Source organism: Diabrotica virgifera, chromosome 7 (genome assembly GCF_917563875.1).
Source record: "Diabrotica virgifera virgifera chromosome 7, PGI_DIABVI_V3a".
In the NCBI taxonomy this organism is placed as follows: Eukaryota; Metazoa; Arthropoda; class Insecta; order Coleoptera; family Chrysomelidae; genus Diabrotica; species Diabrotica virgifera.
Window position 1 is genome coordinate 134,769,670 of NC_065449.1, and position 20,953 is coordinate 134,790,622.

General features: G+C 31.6%; 3 long non-coding RNA genes across 5 annotated transcripts; 2 read left to right on the forward strand and 1 right to left on the reverse strand.

Moving 5' to 3' along the window:
* Nucleotides 1-740: 740 nt before the first annotated feature.
* Nucleotides 741-3,038, forward strand: LOC126888770 (uncharacterized). Of its 3 annotated transcripts, none has more exons than XR_007699631.1 (4): nt 741-1,089; nt 1,144-1,246; nt 1,349-1,504; nt 2,761-3,038. It is a non-coding gene; the product is annotated as an uncharacterized LOC126888770 (long non-coding RNA). The 3 variants fall into 3 exon arrangements; XR_007699630.1 differs by having other exon boundaries at nt 1,155-1,246; XR_007699629.1 differs by having other exon boundaries at nt 747-1,246.
* Nucleotides 3,039-6,027: 2,989 nt separating this feature from the next.
* Nucleotides 6,028-7,471, reverse strand: LOC126888771 (uncharacterized). Its single transcript, XR_007699632.1, has 3 exons — nt 7,263-7,471; nt 6,898-7,163; nt 6,028-6,550 (listed from the first exon to the last, which is right to left on the reverse strand). It is a non-coding gene; the product is annotated as an uncharacterized LOC126888771 (long non-coding RNA).
* An 8,911-nt stretch (nt 7,472-16,382) lies between these two features.
* LOC126888772 (uncharacterized) lies at nt 16,383-19,490 on the forward strand. The gene is made up of 2 exons (XR_007699633.1): nt 16,383-17,512; nt 19,310-19,490. It is a non-coding gene; the product is annotated as an uncharacterized LOC126888772 (long non-coding RNA).
* Nucleotides 19,491-20,953: the final 1,463 nt, after the last annotated feature.

Genomic DNA, 20,953 nt, shown 5'->3' on the forward strand with positions numbered 1-20,953 from the left:
TGAAAGTGTAATACATACTTTTGGCTCAAAACTTTATAGATTATGGGACTTATGTCCCCGTTAAACCTCGGTTAGCTAATCGGGACAGAAAAGTACCTCTTTGGGCCTCTTGCGTTGTAATATCATGTATAAACATAATATCATCATCATTGGCTCCGCAACCCATGGTGGGTCTTGACTGGTTCCAGAATCAGCTTCCTATCCCTCACCTTGGTTTTCCAAGTTCGCACTCCTAATCATAATAATAAGTATAATTGTGTTTATGTCTATGTTATGCATACATTTCTGTCCTGATTAAACCCCAGTTAGCTAATGGCGGTTTAACCGGGACATAAATACCCGCCCTATATCTAAATAATAAAAGGATTAAAATTCCAAAAACCTTTGTTTTATTGTATTAACCTGTTCATATTGTTAATACCATACGTATATTATGTTATATCTGTTGAATTGAACTGTACTTTTGAATCCAGAATTTTAACAAATCCTAAACTTTTCCACAATTTCACAAGCATGATATTTGTGCATTCAAATTAATTGAAATTACATCTTATATATCTATACCTACTAAGACCGGGCCTAAATTAATAATTATAATAAATGTCTATGTGATTCTTATAATTAACAGTTTAAAATTATTTACAAATTATATAGCTTCAATAAATGTCCTCGTTTCATATTGATTTGGGTCAAACCATGCATAATCTGTATCTGAGAATAAACTTTTATTTAGGAGTCCTTTTTAATGAATTAGGGAATCCATCGACCTGTCAAAGTTAAATCACGTGATCTTTGGTTGGCACACAAAACCGTTCTTAACCTAAACTCAATGTAATTTTTGATTTTTCGTATTTGTTTTTCGTCGTGATTTTTTAGCTAATTTAGTATTAAAAGACATTCATTAGATTAATTAGTTTATAAACTTTACGTTTTTGGTGATTTTGGCCCGGTCTTTTCACCTCCGAATAAATATGCTCTTATCTGGCAGTTAGCTATCTGGAGGATAAATATTTATTCGCCAGATAAAATGTACCCGTCTTTTCACGTCAATTTATGTTCCAGTTAGTTATCCGGTAGATAAGCTTAAAAGTAAGTTTGGATTCCGAACACACCTGACTTTTATGTTTATTTTTATAATTTCAGCATGATTTCAGCTTTAACTTAACCTAACATAATTAGATTCAAAGTATTTCAAAGATGATTTTATCGATTTTATTTCCATTTTGGAAGAAGGAATGAAGGAAATGTAAGTAAATCAAAGAATTACAACTTAAAAAAATAGGTATACAAAGTCATAAGGTTTAGAAATACATTTCCATATTTTAATCAGACAACAATATTGTTTTAGAAGGAAAACATTGATTATGCTGAAATAGTTTACTGGAGAGCTTGAACAAGAGGTAAATCCATTTTAAATTAGAGGAAAACTGTTGATTTGTATGTAAAATAGAAGACAAAGACAAGTTTAAATAAAGACAAGCTAGCTAATGAAACAGATGCAGTGGTAATTTTGTTTACATAATTATATATGTACATATTATATGATTATTAATATTAGGTTTGTTCTAGCAAACAGTCAAACTAGTCAGAAACCGTCAGCAATTAGTTGCTCAGTGAGACAACATAATACAGTCACCAGTGCTATCCCCTATCTACTCGCGCTGGTCGACTATTCGCTGATGGTTTCAAACCGTTTGAAACTGATGCTAGAACAAACCTAATGACTGTTCAATGATGTAAAAATTTGTTAATGTGGGGAAAACTTTTATTTAAATTCAATACTATATTTCTGTAAATATCATGCAATATGGCAAAACTTGATGTTACGTCTGATTTTAGCCATAATGAGATTATTTGCTTGATATGCTATTTAGTAACATTTCTTCAAGTTGGTATAGTTTGGTATGTGTATGATGAAGGTAAAACCCCCTTTGTCCCACATGTCCCCTTTTAACTTACAGTAGAACCCTAATTATCCGTGCTATGATTTTCTATTACTCAAGTTGCATTTTTGAGGTTTTATCAACATAGCGTCATTGTAAATCACTTAACGGAAACTCTATATGACGAAAGAGAGACTCATAATGAAAGATTTATTTTTTCTGTTATCTTTTTATGGTAGGTACATAATATTATAATATGTATGTGTATACGTACTTATTATACATAAGAAATACATGTTCGGATTATCAGTGCCACCTTCGGTCCCGAGGAGCACGGATAATCTGGATTCTACTGTATTAGGTAGGCCAGAACTTGATATATTACTTGATTTCTTATGTTGATTACTTTTCGTTTTTGGGTTGACAAAACATGATTTAAACTTTCAAAATGCCCTCCTGAAAAATTAGGCTAGATGGACATATCAATCATTGTCAAAACGCTACAGATTTATAATCCATCCAACTGGTATATTGAATAGTAAACTAGGGATAAACCAACTATGTATATCAAAACACAATATTTTAAAGATTGGATAATTTACATGGTAAATTGAAGAATCCCAATAACAAGAATAAAACCTAATTTTAATATTTGTTATGGGTCATTCTACGAACATACGCCTGTTTTGGATTACTTCGACAACGAATATTTTACGTTGCAAAATAAGAAGAACAAAATTAGTGCCATTTACTTTCGTACTTCTTAGGTTGCACAGTAAAATATTCGTTGTCGAAATAATCCAAAACAGGCGTATGTTCGTGGAATGGCCCATAGTAGATATCTTTCACTTTTCTAAATAAAAAAAATTGGTTACAGATATGACAAACACCTAGAAGATGGAATCCTGTGTTCTCAAAGAAAAAGCTAGTTCCAGAAATAAGCTACCAATAATAAACTAGAGAATGTATTACAAGAAAGAACAACGCTAATACCCAACATAGCTCAATTGCTTCAGATAGAAAAAGAGGAGGAAAGGGTAGAACACAAGCGTGCCAGAGAAAATTAAAGGGCAGAAGAGACACAAAAATTCATTGATTTATTAAATTTAATAATTAAATTATACAAAGGACAATTAAATAAAGAATAAAAAATTATACATGTATATTAATAATCCTTCTATTTCCCCATAAAGCTTGTTACTGACCAGGAGGTATACTATAATAGATATATTACATCTCATATTGCTCACTATAATAATGAGTGAGCCTGCATAAACGGAACCATAATATACATTAGGTATAGTTCCGTGTATGCAGCCTCACTCATTACTATAGTGAGTGATATGAGATATATTTTAGTATAGTTCCCCGTGCGTGACAAGCTTAACACAAAAATTTTTATAAGGTTATCAAACATCATAACTTCAGTAAATTCAATAATTTAGCTTATTCCTGGTCTATACTTAGCAATTCATTTTCAAAATTGTCTTCATTTTCATCTCTCTCTATGTTATAAATATATTGCTTCAGTGTAGGACAACTGAATCAATGTAATCATTTTGTTTTCTGCTATATACAAAAAGGGATGTATTTGCGGACTCATTAAAAAAGTAACAACCCATTGCTATGATCTGAATTTAAACAGCAATAATACAGAATTACTTATATTTGGCACAAAAAAATATTAGTAAGAAGGTACCTATTTAAAACATATCCGGGGAGTATTACGAAATTCTCAGAATATAAAATCAGTCTTCCTATATTCTATTTTTTTTAGAATTTCATGATACACCCAGTATGTTTTGGATACTTAACAGCAGCTTTTTTTTCAAGGTAGGTATCATCTACTGTTTCTGAGAACCATGTGCATACATAATTCTAGTTACTACCTACATATATCAATACCTTTCATTTTGGAATCGTAAAATATTTGGCAATTCAAAGAAATGATGGGATAAGAAACTATTCTATTTTTATTTTTTACAACTTGTTTTCCTTTGTAAATGAATATAGTTGGGTAGGTATACAATAATACATACCTATTATAATTTTTTCAAATTATAACCCATCTTTAATTTAATATCTAATAACCCTGCTTAAAAAATTACAGTAGGTAGGTATGTATAAAAACAAAATAACATAAAATTTGTGATTGAGAATTTTTAGAAAGAACAAAATTTTACTTTTGCAATAAATTCAATCAGACCCTCAAGATTTTAGGTTATATTTTTAGTTTCCTGGTAATCAGAAACCATGAAATATACGAAAATCAAAGTTTATCTGCCAGATAACTTCTTATTCGGTACTTTATTCGGCAGTTAAATATTTGATATTTAACGTCAATTTATCTGCCGGATAACTTTATTCCAGAGTGAAAAGACGCTACTTTTTTTATCTGTCAGATAAACTTCCCGTTAACTATTTATCCGGAGGTGAAAAGACCAGGCCTTTGAGTGCTGACAACATGCCTGTGACTTGTATAGTAGTGAACTGTGGAAGTCCAACTGATCAGAATAATGTTAATTTTAATTTGTTTTTTGTCGTGATTTTGAGCTTAATATAGTATTTAAAGACATTCATTGGATTAATTATTTTATAAACTTTACGTTTTTGGTGATTTTGAGTGCTGACAACATGCCTGTGACTTGTATAGTAGTGAACTGTGGAAGTCCAACTGATCAGAATAATGTTAATTTTAATTTGTTTTTTATCGTGATTTTGAGCTTAATATAGTATTTAAAGACATTCATTAGATTGATTATTTTATAAACTTTTCGTTTTTGGTGATTTTAAGTGCTGAAAATGGCTAATTGGCTATGTCAAAGCCATTAATAAAAAAAAAGTGCTGAAAACATGCCTGTAACTTGTATAGTAGTGAACTGTGAAAGTCGAGCTGATCGGATAATCTTAATTTTTTTCGTGTTCCCTCTATAGGGCTTTTCATTCACAGTCATTTGTTTTGAGCTTCTGTTATATGTCCTATAATTCGTGTAGAGTAATACTATACACGAATTATACAACATCTAACGGAAGCTCGAAACAAATGACAATCAATGAAAAGCCCTATTAGAAACTCATTTATGTTTCCTCGCCTAACTAAATTATCAAAAAACAGGACGCACTCATGCTAGGAATTATGGTTTTTATTAATATTATTACAATTATTTATATGTGACACTAACGTAACTAGTGACATTAATTTTAGGCCAATGTGACAAACTTTATTAATACTAAATTTTAACATTTATCCCCTATTTTGTTAAAACAATATTATTTTGTTTTTCATTCTATTCAAAATAAATGCAGTTTTGACAGGGAATTTGTTTTGTTATTTATTTATTCCATATAGACCTGGATCCCGCGTACCAAAAAAAAGTTGATTAATAGCAAGCTGAAAATTTATTAATAGCTTAACAGTGTCTAGTCCGACAAACTTTGATGTATGGGAACACTAGAAGTTTTAACTGTAGAACAGGTTAAAAATTTGGAACGTCAAACTACGAAAATGTTTATGTAATTTGTCAGATAAAACTTCCAATTGATTTGCTACCAATTCATTAAACTCTCATGCAAAAACCAGACTGGTGAAAAAATCACCAACTGGGCATTTTAATGAGTAGAACACGAAGACCATGTCAAACTACAGGAATCATGTTGGTTAGTAATAGCAGTCTGATTTTTGCATGAGAATTTAATGAAGGGGTAACAGATCAATTGGATGTTCTGTCCGACAAAATTTATGGGATGTTTTCGTAATCTGATGTTCCAAATCTGAGTTTCCAAACTGTTTCACAATTAAAACTACCCCTGTTCCAGTGTCACAATACATCAAAGTTTGTCCAACTGGACACCGTTAAACTATTAACAAATTTTCAGCTTGCTATTAATCAATTTTTTTGGTACACAGGATCCAGACCTAATAGGTTTGTTCGTAGTACGACACAAACGATTAGCAACTGCTGCCAACCATCAGATGCATGAGCAGTTAACAGTTAGCGTTGTGCAGTTAATAGTTAGCATTCATAGACTACAAATGAGCATGTGTCTGATGGTTGGCAAGAGTTGCTGATCGTTCTACGAACAAACCTATCAGTAAGCACAATTTGTGATATCCATGGGTAGTTACTAACAGAAAGAGGCAGGATTCGATTTTTAAAACATTTATTTTAGAGTCAAAACATAGTCGTACCTTAAACGATAAATGTATATTATCATTACAAGTTGATACTAATTACAAAAATAAATACACATCTAAAAGACCAATACATAATTACTCATGATGAAGAAGTACATTATAATTAAAAATGAATAACCATTTTCATATCGCTGCAACACAATGCCAAAGACTTCTTATATTTCAGTTCGTTTAGTGAGCGCAACAAGCACTCTGACCGAACAGTTTCAAAACTCATCAGTTTTTCATCAGAGAATGCATATGTTGCTATCTCCAAACCATGTAGCTGTAACATATGTACATGCATTGGGTTCTTCTTCGTCTGTCTTGCTCTGGGCATACTCAGCTAAAAATAGGATTGCTGCAATATGGCTGCAGACTTCACTATTACCGGCCATACGCATACAATGTGCATTTGCTATGTCATCAGAACTGGCTATCACCCCACCCAAGCATTTAGTCGTTTAGCATTAGCTTTTTGGAAATGCTTCACCTAAAAAAAATATTTTATTTTTTTTGGAAATTCTTCAACTACAAAAATTTATTTTTATTAGAGTATTTGCGTTCTTTACAATGATTGAGAATACTTTATTTAAAATCAGACATTCATATAATATAATTTTAGAACAATCATGACAGTAATTCAAATAGATGGCAGTAATAAATCATTTTCAGAGAATTATGGAGTTTGCAGTTTACAGATTAGGACGACAATATGTCTGGTTTCATACAGATATATAAACGTAAATAAATCTAATATTTAGAACCAATTTATCCAAAAGACACTAATACTGTTATCCATATATTTCTTAATGGTGAATAAATAAAATAAAGGCATACCTTTCCAACAATAATATGGAAATCAGGAAATCATTAACAATTTTTACTCCATTCAAAACAAATCCAGCTGTAAAATATTTATGTGCCTGAAGGCTTTTGTATGCTTTCATCTGCTGCTTAGAGTAGCAACTGTGAGACTCCACCAGATCTGTATAAATACATATCTATAATAGTAACTTGATGGACTGCACTTTACTGTAAAATTCAATTCTGACTGAATTCCGTATGGATCCAAATCCCCAATTATTTTCAGCTTCAATAAATATCTAAAACAATAAAAGAAATACTGTTATTGCTTGCAAAATTCATCATTATTGATAAATATCGGGGCAAAATGAACAGTAAATAAACATTGTTTCGCCTACCTTTCTCGCAACATCTGGAGTTTCCAATAATAATTTCCTTAAATAATCAGTTCGCATTGTGGTAAAGTTTATAAAGTTCACAAAAACAGGAAACGAAATCCAAATGAATCCAAAATACGACGATAAACAATGAAAAATCATTGAAAAATAGATACAAACATAACCTCTTCTTTAGTTTGTGTGCCAACCACAATACATAACGGAATTGTACTGTGGTGCCAACCAATGAACTGTCAATACGGATGGAATGGCCCTGTCCATAGCCACCTTTACTTAACAAGCCATGAAGAGAAAAAGGCAACATCGCAATTGATGACGTGCGTAGTCCGACTTTCGGACTACCGCTTTTGAAAACACAATTTTAAAGTAGAAATTCTGGTAAAATTTATAGTATTTTTTGAGTCGAACAAGAAAATATTATTAATTAGAAGTTTGTACAAAATAAAATTAAAAGTACTTCCTTGTAAGTAACGTTTATTATACAAAAAAAAACCAATAACAAGAATATACATGGGATTAATTTTTTTCGAATCCTAAGAAAACTAATGAGTATTTTTCAAAAATTTAAACGCAGAATGAAAGATTATGTTAGGACCGAGGGCCTAAAGTCCCTGAAAACTTCTATGTTTATTTTAATAATTTACAGGGGCGAAAAATTAAGAACATTTAGTGTCATTTTTAGTTTCAAATATGTCATTCAAAAACAACTTTTCATTCATTCTAAGGGACCTTCGGCCCTCGGTAATAAAGTAATCTTTCATTCAGCGTTTAAATTTTTCAAAAATACTTATTAGTTTTCTCAGAATTCGAAAAAAATGATTGCATTTAAAATACACTGAAAATTTTGACAGGCGTCAAAATTTTGCATTTTGTTCCTTTCCCTTTAAAGTTTTTCGCACTTATTTAGAAACACCCTGAATTGATAAAGAACAAAAATCTAGTTGTTAAAGTAGCTAACTTTTTTTATTATCCAACATAAACGAAATAATAAAAAAAACAGAATGTTTTTAAGAAAACCAGAGTCTATAGTTGGGTTTTAATATATTATTATTATTATACAAAAAAAAACCAATAACAAGAATATGTGTAAAATACTTTACTTTAAGTAAATAATATCTTATTTTAAATTATATACAGATATCGCTAGAAATAACTATAACAACAATTTCTCACATGGTTTGATGTGAAGTGTTGGGGTTTAGAATTAACTGCTTAGCAACATTATTACAGCGTATTGTTAAAGAATCAGGCATATTAAAAAAATCACTTGAATCGGCCAACAGGTTTAGTAAGTATAAGACATCAAAAATGACAAAAATTTTAAGTGGACGCATTTCTATATGCACGTAAGTTTATATAAAAATATATTATACTATAAAATATAGTATATAAAAATATATTATATTGAACTAAAATCATCTTAATACATACCTTTTAATAGTCTTTATAATTTGGAGCACGAAATATTGTAAAATGTTTCGAGTTTTTCTGTAAATACAGTGAATATTATTTAAAAACATTTAAAAATAAATGAGAACTGTCAGAATTAACCGGTCTACGCTTAGATGTTGCCAAGTTTCAACTTCATGGCTTGTAAAGTAAAGGTGGCTATGCCCTGTCCCATTCAAATAGTGAAGCGAGATTGCCACCAACATACAAGAGAGAGGTTCTAGAGAGAGACAGACAAGGTGCTGGAGAATTTGACAGGCCGTGTAATTTGAGTTGCCTATATAAACGGACCCGATTGAATCAGTATTGACAGTTCGTTGAATGGACCTCATATTTTAATTTTCAGGGCTGATTGGTAATACATATTTCAAAATTTAAATACTTTTTTGTATTTACAGAGTAAATAGAGTACAGAGTACCATACTTGGTATTTAAATCAGTTTAACTACTTTTCAGAATTGTTATTTGTATTTATCAAAACAAATACCTACTTTCCTAGAGTATTTGGGAGTTAAATAATTTTAAAATAATTTAAATACTAAATTAGTGACTGTTTTATATAAAGTGAAGTAGTAGTCCTTGATTATGTTTTTATGTTACTTTTATATTTAGAATTTTACTTTTATATTTCCCCGATTTAAGTTGATATAGGCAACTCAAATTACACGGCCTGTCAAAGTTTCCAGCACCTTGTCTGTCTCTCTTTAGGACCTCTCTCTTGTATCGTGGTTGCATTAAGGAAGCTCTCATACCAAATGCAACACATAAAATAAAATTCATACGTAAAATGTTGCACAGTTCATAATTAATAGCGTACATCTGTTTACACTCAACAGAGATAACGTCGCATCACACATTTTATATATTATGTAGAATACAGGAGCGTGCCAATTTTGGAACTTCAGTATATGTACTCAGTATATATTTGCCAGTATATGTGAGAGAGCAAAATAACAACAAAAATAGCCAGATACATAAAAAAGAGAGGAATAACACCAGCTTTCAGAACTAACAACAACTTAAGCAAACATATTAAAAACAATAAAAGCCGAAAGAGAAAGCAACTACAGAGTGGTGTGTACAAACTAACTTGTGGTGACTGTCCGAAAACTTACATCGGTCAATCTGGCAGAACTTTTGACAAACGGATAGCAGAACACAAAAGGGCTTTCAACAATAGAAAAACAGACACTTTTACATACGCACTTCACCTTCTAGATCATAATCATTCTTTCAATGAAGAGTTTCAAATTCTACATATTCAAAATAAAGGCCTTAAACTATCACTTTTAGAATCAATGGAAATTAATAAATTGAAAAATACAGATATAATTCTGAATGACCAACTCGAGACAAACAGCTCCCCACTCCTCAACCTCTTCAGTTAAAGACTTAAAAAGGCAAACACATTGTAAAATATATCACTTGAGAAAGACACTTTGCCGAAACAGCTGTAGTAATAACATAGTTGTAATAAATTTTGTGGAAGTATAGAAAACAAACGTTTTTCAGTGTTTTATTGTGAGATAAAATGAACTTCCATCAAGTAACGGTCGAATCCATCAATTATTTAAAAGTTGCTTAGAATTAGTTAGTTTATCCATTTCCGGTCTTATTTTGAACGTATATTTTTTCACCCTCGAGAAGGGATGAAACTCACCCCCATGCTACCTATATATGTATATGCCAAATTTCATGTCAATCTAAGCGGATCTTTAAAATTTATAGGTTTTGCATTATTTTACCGTCAGCGAACAAACTATCAATTGCCCATAAACTTTAAAAATATCACTTAATTTGTATAAAAAATTATTTTTTTGTATTATTAGGGAAAGAAATATGAAAATAAACATGGAGAAAACAAAGATAATGGTCATGGGAAATGAGGATAATCGAGTAAATATAGAGATAAATAACCAAAAACTAGAACAAGTAACAACATATACATAAATACCTGGGTGTGAAAATAGAAAATGGAGGAAGATCAGAAGAATAAGTCAACGAAAGGATAACCATGACTTCCAGAATGTACTACAGCTTAAACAGAGCATTCATTGGAAAGAAAGAAGTAAGCAATAGGACGAAGATGTGGGTGTATAAAATGATCTTCAGGCCGATCCCCACCTATGGTAGTGAGAGCTGGGTGCTAACACAATCATCGAAAAATAGAATAAACTCAATGGACATTAAGTACTCATGAAAAGTAAAAGGAATTACAAGACGCGATAGAATAAGAAACAACATTGTAAGAGAAGAACTACAAGTCGAACCAAAAACACAAATACTAGATAAGAACAAGCTTAAATCTTTTTGGGTTTTGTGTAGAATGAACGACAATAGACAAGTAAAACGCGTATGGGAGGCATCAGTACAAAACAAGGGAGAAAAAGGGAGACCAAAGAAAACCTGGAACGATGAAGTGGTAAGAATTCTGAAGAAAAATACAACTTGGACTGAAGCGAAACGAAGGTCCAAGAATAAGCAAGAGTGGAGACGATTTGTATATGATATAGATGCATGAAATGTATTTTTCAAGCACCTTAAGAAAGGTTTAGATATAGATTATATATATAAAATTATTTACTACTTGGACTAAATAAAAAAGGGATTTGTGTACCAATTTAACAAATTTAAATTATACTAGAAAAAAATGATTTGTCAAAAAACTGTAAATATTAATCTGTAAACATTAGATAGATAAGTCAACAAGCATGTTTATTCTTTTAAGACTTTTTTAAGTTTATTATGTAAGTAAACAAATTATTGTAAAAAATTGATTTCATGAAACCTATTATCTCAAAAATTATAATGCCCTAGGATCCCTCTCGTTCTACGCTTTCAATCCCAAATATGTATACACATCTGGGCATATGCTATGGCACACTCTGCCCTTTTTTTGAGAATCCGACCCCGGACGACGTTTCAAAGAATTCTAGGTAATAGTTTAAGTGCATTGAATACATATATTAACGGCTGATATTTATTAGACCACGCTGTATCGTTGCCCCCGTTAGGTAAATTATTCGGATTCGTTTTCTTTGCACAAAGTTACTGAAAAAGAGGTTCTTTGGGTCATTATGGGCAAAAAAAGTTTCTTGTAATTTTTCTCTAAAATTGATTGTTTTTGAGTTATACGCGATTTAAAATTTGAAAAACGCTGAATCCTCTTTTCAAAGGGTCTGGATTTTCCATATTCCCTTCTTTAAATTCATTGTATTATGATTGTCAAATAACTATTTTATATTTTAATTTGAAATATATATAAATTGATTGATCGTTCTTAAGATTTGGTCATTAATATTATGTAGACGATTTTATATTGAAATGGGGGTTGGACTTCCTATATTAACAAGTTCCTGATACAGGTCAAATTGATTTATTTTGTAATTGGGCATTCAAGTAACATATGAGTTATACTTCCTATTTGTCAACATTCGCAAAAAGGAGTATCACTATAATTGATTTTAAACAAATAATGATCTGGTGTGAGGCATTGACCCGTTCGCATCCTAATAATTGATGATGTCAAGTGCCTTCGATCCACAAATGTGAATTTGTGGAACCAAGGGTTTGTAGAAAAATCACTTTGGTATTGTTGATACCATTTCCCTTCAGTTTTAAACTGTTTTGTCAATTCAACTTTAAACTCAATTATAACTCAAACTACAATTTTGTGTTTAATGAAAGGTAAAAAGTCAAATTTATATATTTCAATGTCTGCAGAAACGTTTAAAGTCTTGCCTATATTTGCCAATTTATCAGCCTCTTATTCCCCTTTACTCCAGTCCAGTATGGCCTGGAATCCAAGCTAAGATTATATATAACACCAAAATGACCATTTTCAAGGCTTAACAACTCAGTTAAAAATTATTATTATGAAAGACAAAAAGTGACTAAATAAAAGTTAGCCCCCCCCCCTACATGATCTTGCAGAAATTTGTGTCATTAATGTATTACTAAGCTGTTATTTTTAATTATTATCAATGAGCGCTAACAGTGTATTGAGGCGGCCGTCAATGTGAGTGCGAAAGAGATGCACCATTCCGGCAACCAATGATGCATCTTACTCGCACTCACATTGACGGCCGCCTCAATACGCTGTTAGTGCTAACAGTTAGGTCCGCTTGCCACTATGCTAAATTTAGTACTGAAATTAGTACTAAAAATATTGTATCTACAAATTAGATGCGCGCGCCGATTTAGTACTAAAAATTAAAACATGTTCTAATTTCTTGTACTGAAATTGACACAATATTAAAAAGTGAGGTTGTATTGTATATTAGGTACTTTTGTTTTGTTTATAGGTACATAATAATAATAGTGATTTCAACTTTCAACATGTGGAGCCAAAGGCAGATTGAAACATTAATAGAGTTTTACAAATCGAATCAATGATCAATGTTTGTATGTGCCAAAGCACCCTCTCTTTAAGAATAGGAACGCAGGAATTAAAGTTTTGGAAGAAATAAAGGCAGAATTAGCCAAACTAAGGTCCGCTTGCCACTATGCTAAATTTAGTACTGAAATTAGTACTAAAAATATTGTATCTACAAATTAGATGCGCGCGCCGATTTAGTACTAAAAATTAAAACATGTTCTAATTTCTTGTACTGAAATTGACACAATATTAAAAAGTGAGGTTGTATTGTATATTAGGTACTTTTGTTTTGTTTATAGGTACATAATAATAATAGTGATTTCAACTTTCAACATGTGGAGCCAAAGGCAGATTGAAACATTAATAGAGTTTTACAAATCGAATCACTGATCAATGTTTGTATGTGCCAAAGCACCCTCTCTATAAGAATAGGAATGCACGAATTAAAGTTTTGGAAGAAATAAAGGCAGAATTAGCCAAACTAGGTGTGGATATATCTGTAGCAGAAATAAAAGCCAAGTTTGTCAGTTTTGCAAAAATACTTCTTCCCATCTTTTATTGTTAATAAGTTAATGGCTTGCAACTTGCAATATCAATTAGTAAAGCTCCTATCTATGAACCTTGAGTAAAGCTCATGTAAATTTAGTAGAGCGCATGCCTATATGCTGATTACAATTCGGATAGTTGCAAACACAAACTTGGCACAAACTGACATTTTTCATACTAAATCGACTCGCGCAACTAACCAATATTTTTAGTACTGAAATCAGTACTGAAATTAATATAATGGCAAACGAGTCTAAGTGTGGATATATCTGTAACAGAAATAAAAGCCAAGTTTGCCAGTTTTGCAAAAATACTTCTTCCCATCTTTTATTGTTAATAAGTTAATGGATTTCAACTTGCAATATCAATTAGTAAAGCTACTATCTATGAACCTTGAGTAAAGCTCATGTAAATTTAGTAGAGCGCATGCCTATATGCTGATTACAATTCGTATAGTTGCAAACACAAACTTGGCACAAACTGACATTTTTCATACTAAATCGACTCGCGCAACTAACCAATATTTTTAGTACTGAAATCAGTACTGAAATTAGTATAATGGCAAACGGGTCTTAAAAACAGTTTAGTAATAAATTAATGACAAACATTTCTTCAGGATCACATAGGGGGGCTTTAAACTTTGATTTAGTCACTTTCTGACTTCCATAATAAAAATTTTTAACAGAGTTAAAGCCTTGGGTTTTCAAATTTTAAATCGCGTATAACTCGACAACAATTAATTTTCGAGAAAAATCATAAGAGACCTTTTTTGCTCATGTCCCATAGAATCTAAAAAAATTGGTACGAAGTGAAAAAATTGATTTTTTAAATTTGTTTAAAAAAATTGTTTAAACAATTATCCGACCGCGGCACCTCCCGGCACCGTGTATTTGTTATTAGAACCTTTTTTTAAGTAAAAACGTTTGTGCAAAAAAGACGGATCGAAATAATTTACCTAACGGAGACGACGATACAGTCTGGACTATATGGGATGTTGCGTGTTACATATATCGATCGGATATCGCTTTTGGTATGAGAGCTTCCTAATTGTCTTCCTGCCTATTCCATCCGTATTGACAGTTCATTGCCGATTTCTCATATCGAGTTCAACACGAAGCGTTAATAACCGCTATGAATTCCAAGATTTTATTGGTTAGAACTACCCACGTGATATCTGTGTTCGTATTGGTCAAATGATTAAGAATGACAGAGCGGGATATTTAAATACCAATATTGTATGCAAAGTGTCGTTTCAAGAAAACAAGTCTGCTGACCGAGGATAACGGATAAATATTTCTTGTTTATCTTACAATTGACAATTTTTGTGATAGAAATAAAAGTGTGGTAGAAAATCAATATTGAAAAACAGTATTGATTAAAAAATCACTATTTATTCGTTTCTACTAGTCTGCTTTCTAGACTGTACCTAGTCTCATAAAATATTTCTTTTATCTCATAAAAAATATAAACAATTATTGTATGGTAATAATATTATTTCAATTTATTTCAGTTGTTAAATACAAACACAGCAGCACTAGAATAGATCTTATAAATTAAATTATAAATGCATGAAAATTAAAAACACATAATTTACATAAAAGTAAATATACTGGATATGGGGAAAAGTAATTTAGGGGAAATTATATGTTATATTATATAATTATGATTTTCTTCGGCATTTTGTGAAATATAGGACATGTGTCTTGTGTCCTTTTAAAATGTCTGAAATTTCATATTTCATTTACATTTGGATTTTTAAACGTTTTTTTTTAACACTTATAAATATGTTGCTACGATTTTTGTTTCTTTGTGGAGAAAAACCGTTTCTGTGGTTCAATGTTTTTACATATTGAAACTTTTAAAACACTTCAATTTTTTTTATGCAAATTTTGATTAAATTTTTTGTTGCATGTAGGTATATTTGACAAGACAATCTAAAAATTTCTGTCACTTAAATTATCTAAATCGGGTGTATGTATTTACAAGCATCGTCAATCTTCATGATCTTTTTTATTGCAAATTAAATTGATGTTACTTAAATCCTTAAAGTCGTGGTTTCACTATCAAATAATTTGATCAAACAGTTTGAGCAAACTCAGGAAGTGACGCCACAACTGCAGTTTGTTCAAATTTTAAAAATCTAGTGGTCACACTATCAGTTTAGTTTGATCAAATTTTGTATTGAGAGTTGTGGTAGTATGTACATATATCAAAACCCACAAGCATTCCAACACTTTAACGAATAAGCCCCAAACTCTCTATTGTAGAAGGGAGACAGTAACTAACCAAAAAGAAATCAAGTCCTGATTAGGAAAAATCTAGAAAACAAACAAGAGTAACTATTGGCTACAAAAGCTGCTGTACAAAAATCAGTGTGCACGCTGAAGAAAGCAAAGCAGGGAATGATCAACGAAACAATTTTAATGTGTAGCTAGGCCACGATTGATAAACATATACAGGGGCTCACAGCTTAAATGATGCAGTCGCTACTCAATAAAGCTAGCTTGTGTCAGTGGCTCAATATTTATTAGAAAAAACTTACATACTTAAAGTAGGTAAGTTAGTATGAGTCTTCTAAAATAGCATAAGCTATGTTTTGGGTTTCAAATATGCAATAATTAACACTCCCAGCGCCAGGACCTGGAACCTGGGACACTCCCATAGTTGTGTCACCTAAAAGGACACACTTTCTTAAGTTTTTATATGTAGAGAATAATGCTATGGACTGAGACAATTTCCTCGTATAACTGGGTTTGGCCTTACGACATGAAAAGATAGGTTGTATGTAACTAGAAATTCGTATGAAAAATGTTGCCATGTATGGGCCAAAACAATTTGCTCCAACTCAGTATGCAGGGAAAGATTCAAGGAAAATGAAGCATAGGGAGATGCTATACGCTGTACGGATGTACATCAAACGAACTTTTCAGAGCAGCCGTCTCCAAAGTCCTAATAGCTATAGTTCGTCCGCTACAACTTTTCCCATGTGTCACGATTCATTTTCAAACAAATTAAGTCAAAACATAAAGTGAAACGTACGCCGATGTGTGTAGTATATAATATACAGTATACAAAATGTATATACACATCGACATTCGTTGTCTTAAACAAGAATCTACAGGTCGAGCAAGTCTCGTAAATTTCACGATTGCGAGCCACGCTTCACGCAACCGTGTTTGCGTACTTGTGTTTCGAGTTGCGTGGTCGTGCGGAGTTATATTTACCAAATTTAAATGTAATCGTTTCTACTGTCTACTGATAATAATATACTATTCTCAATATGGCTACTGGGTGTAAAAGATAAATCTTATTCTATCTGTTCTTCATGAGTTTTAGATAATTTTAGTTGTATTTCTTTGTAATTTTGTGTTGTACAAAGATTAATTTAACATTTTCTCTGGAAGTATTAATTTAGAAAGATAATATGCTTCATTGGTGTTGTGTTTTGAAGTGTGAAATGCAAAGTAATTGTGATAAAGTCAAGATAAAGTTCACTTTTAAACTGAACTAAATAGGTATCTGAGAGACAACAATGGTTAAATGCAATACAATGTACAGGTTTTACTAGCGAAATGAAAATTTTCCTGTCCTGTCTGCTGTAATCATTTTATATCTGGTAAGTTACAATTACAACAGTAACGATTTTTGAAGATGTTAACATTTTAATCTTATAGGAAAATAGGAAAACCAGCCGACTTAATCGATAATAACAATCTCCAGATTGGGTTCCTTCAATAAATATGGGCTATAAACACAATGAAATAAGTTCCCCAAAATCTAAAATGGAGTGGTATCAAAGGAGAATTAAAGGAAAAAATATTCATATTGAAATTATTTATAAGGCACTGGGCTGTCTTAAATTCTACAATAATACTAGGTGGGTAAATGATTTTAGACATTTTTCATTAAGAGTAGATTAAGATTAAGTAGATTTTCATTCAGTAGATTTAAGACTTGTTTACACGGGTAGAGTAATGATGTAAGTACTTGATAGAGTAGAGTAACTCTACCTGTAAAAATGCTCAGCACAGTAGAATAGCTGGTAGAGTGTATAGTTGGAGTTAAAGTAGAGTGACTAGCAACCTATGGCAAAGTAACTACTCTATGGCCACCACTACTGCCAAAATGTCTACTCGGCTGCACACTCTACCCATGGAACACGCTCAATTATGGCAGAATAGAGTAGGTAGGAGAGTACATGGGGGCGCTGTCATTCTGGCTGGAATTGTGTTTTGTGTAAATAGTGAAAATGAAGTTCACCGAAGATGAAACTTTAAAACTTGTAGAGCTATAATACGGCAAATACCAGTGTTTATGGAATTTAGGTAGTGTATACTACAGAAATAAAAGTTTGCAGCAAGCTGCGGAGGATGAAATCGTCGAAAGAATGGCAAAGGAGGCTTTGGAGTAAACGAGCTTAAGCAAAAAATTAAGAATTTAAGGTGCACTTATAATCAAGAGTGTTTAAAAATACAAAAATCGGTTTCACTATACAAGCATCAGTACTATACTTGTACTCTCCTCATGTGAATGGTATCAAGCCATTTTTGGTAGAGTACTACCGCTACTCTACTCTCCTCAAAACTCTACCCATGTAAACAAGTCTTTAGAAACAGTGGAAAATGAGGTAGCTAGTAGAGTAGTAGTAGAGTAAAATATACTGGTTTAGCAAATTACAATGTTTTAAGTTAATACAGTAGCGATCAACAGGTAGCCAAAACGTGTTCCAAGATTGCCACTGTAATTTTGAATATTTTTTCGAGGTATTTGGCACACGTATTCGTAAAATAATAAAGAATGGCGGTACAGAGCCCAATTTGAAAAATATATTAATATGTGGAAATTACTCTGTAATTATACAATATTTAAAAAACGAGCCTGTACCGCCATTAAGAAGAACAAAAAAATACACTTTCTTCAAATAAACTTTTTTATCCGATGCCTAGATTTTGTGTAATTTTGGAACTACTAATGAAATAAAAAATTTTAGTAGTTCCAAAATAACACAAAATCGGATAAAAAAGTTGTATTTGAAGAAAGTGTATTTTTTTGTTCTTCTTAATGGCGGTACAAGCTCGTTTTTTTATATTGTATTTAATTACAAAGTAATTTCCACATATTAATATATTTTTCAAATTGGGCTCTGTACCACCATTCTTTATTATATTAAGAATATGTGTGCCAAATATCTCGAAAAAATATTCAAAATTACAGCCGCAATCTTGGAACACCTTTTCGCTACCTGTTGATCGATACTGTTTCCTCTTAAGATAGTTTTAATAGTTATTTATGATATAAGTATTAAAAGTACAATTTTAAGACGCGCATGTGAAAGTTAACTTGAAAAAATAATTTTATTAATGTTTTGACTTCCACATCAGATGTCATTGTCAAAATACAAAATATTCATTATTATTAGGTTTATTCTAGCAAACAGTCAAACTAGTCAAAAACCGTCAGCAAACAGTTGGTCTGTAAAAGAACATAATACAGTCACCAGTGCGATCCCCTCTACTCGTGCTGGTCCACTATTCGCTGATGATTTCAAACTGTTTGAAACTGATGCTAAAACAAACCTATTATTATTATGCATATCATTATCTGTAAATAATATTTCTTCTGATTGTTAATTGTAAAGGATAGAAAAATTACCATTTATTTTATTTTTTTTTAGAATCAGCTGAGAGAAGTGGTCTACAAAAAACCAGGAAGGAAACGGAATATGTGGCTACGAAAGGCAAAAGAAAGGTTTACAAAGCAAATGTGACACATTTTTTTGAAATATTTAGGAATATCAGTAAATTGCATTAAAAAATGTATGAAAAGATTTTGTTCAATAAAAATGTTTATATTTATCAAGGATGTATTATTTGGTATGGCCACATATCGTCAGTGATGTAATAATACATCCTATCTGTTTTTTTTCATGAGTTTTGTAAGAGAGACTAAAAACTTGTCTTAGGGTCACCTCCTGTTTTCATATGATATTTGTTTTGTAGTAAATTAAACTATCTATGAACTACAAAACAAGTCAAAACTTACATATGAACACAGGAGGTGACCTTAAAACATGTTTTTCCATCTCTCATACAAAACTCATGAAAAAACAGATAGGAGGTATTGTCACATCAGCAAGGATGTACAGTGATGAGTGCCCTAATAACCGGCAAAATATGGGCAACATATTTAATTGTGAGATAAAAAGAAATGAAACTAGTCGAGCTGGGAAATTTAGTGAAATTAACCTTTAAATTTACGTTATATTGATCCCACCTTTACACATATCGGAGGAGTATGTCAACTAAAACTGTCACTGTGACAGTGGTAGTTTCCAAACTCGTCTGATATGTCTGAAGGTGGTACACAATCAATACAATCTAAATGTATAAGTTAATATCGCTAAATTTCCCAGCTCGACTAGTTTCATGTCTTTTTATCTCACTACTTAATACATCTTTTGTGCTATTTTGCCGGTTATTAGAGCGCTCATCACTGTATTTCTGGTATATCCAGGGAATGTCTACAAAATATATTTTGAATGTCCAGAGAACATTCGTGGACATTCATGGAATGTTCCAATAAGACATTCAGGTAATGTTTAAAATGCTGACACAGGATGTTCAGGGAACATGTTTTCGGGGATATTCCAGGAATTTTTCAATGTCTGTGTACCTTCTATGGACCTATATGGAATATTTTGGTGTTATTACCGCCGCACTCCACTTGCGATTTGTAATCAGGAAGATTGAACACATTGTTTCAAATACAAGTCAATCCATTTGTGACTAAATAATCATGGATTGACTTCTATTTGAAAGAATGTGTTCAATCTTCACAACTACAAATCGCAAGTGGAGTCCGGCGCTTAGGGCTACTTCCTCTTTGGTATTATGTATTATACTACAGAAATCAGGAACTTTCCTTCTAAATATATGTATGCATCTTGGCCATCAAACATATTCTTCGAAACATTTTTTTAAGGGGTTACATAGGTCTTGTGGGTAAAAAAAGTGACTTTTTAAAAAAAATATATCTCGAAAACTAAAATTTATTTTTATTTATAATTGGAACATGTAAAAGTATAGTACCTAAGGTAGTCGCAAAAAAAGTTTCAGCCAAAAATATTCATTTTTGTAGAGTTTAAGTTTTTTTTGCATTGGAAGCATAACTAAGTCCAGTCTCATCTGAAATCAAAAAGTTTCTTGTAGTTTATACCTCTGGCTAGAATATGAACGAAGGAATTAAAAAAAATGAAATTTGAAGATTTTACATAAGTTTAAACACATTTTTGACCCCAATTTTTCTCATTTTTAAAGTA